The 385-nt window shown below is 44.9% G+C and overlaps 1 protein-coding gene across 1 annotated transcript in view; it reads left to right on the top strand.

Annotated features, from left to right (window-relative positions):
• The window catches only part of FAM160B1 (family with sequence similarity 160 member B1), a 17,649-nt gene that overhangs the window by 14,510 nt on the left and 2,754 nt on the right, over nt 1-385 (top strand). The gene's annotated exons all lie outside the window — the stretch shown is intronic.

Below are 385 nucleotides of genomic sequence, written 5' to 3' on the forward strand. Positions count from 1 at the left end.
CACAGACGTTCAGGTGTCACATTGGCCACAACCAGGTTTATTACGTGTCCAGCAGCGAACAAAACATTAAAATGAAGCCTCTGCACAGTTCAGAACCCTCCCTCGCTGTGAAATGGACCTTGTGTCCTGCACCACAAAATAAAAATCCTATTACTTACAATGCTTCCACCACATAGTCTCTGCAGACCAACACAGCCTGTGTCTTGCCCTATGGTTCATGAGGCTGTATATGTGGTTGTGCTATATGATGAATGAACATTACCAAAGAAACAAAACTTTGAAAAGGCGCTCATCATAATTTTTAAAGGAGAACTATGGTGTCAGGGCTTTTCCCCATAGTTCTCCTCAGGGTAACGGGAGGACACAAACTAGCGTCCTCCCGCCA

Source organism: Nanorana parkeri, unplaced genomic scaffold (genome assembly GCF_000935625.1).
Source record: "Nanorana parkeri isolate BGI_ZX_2015 unplaced genomic scaffold, ASM93562v1 scaffold2260, whole genome shotgun sequence".
Classification (NCBI taxonomy): Eukaryota; Metazoa; Chordata; class Amphibia; order Anura; family Dicroglossidae; genus Nanorana; species Nanorana parkeri.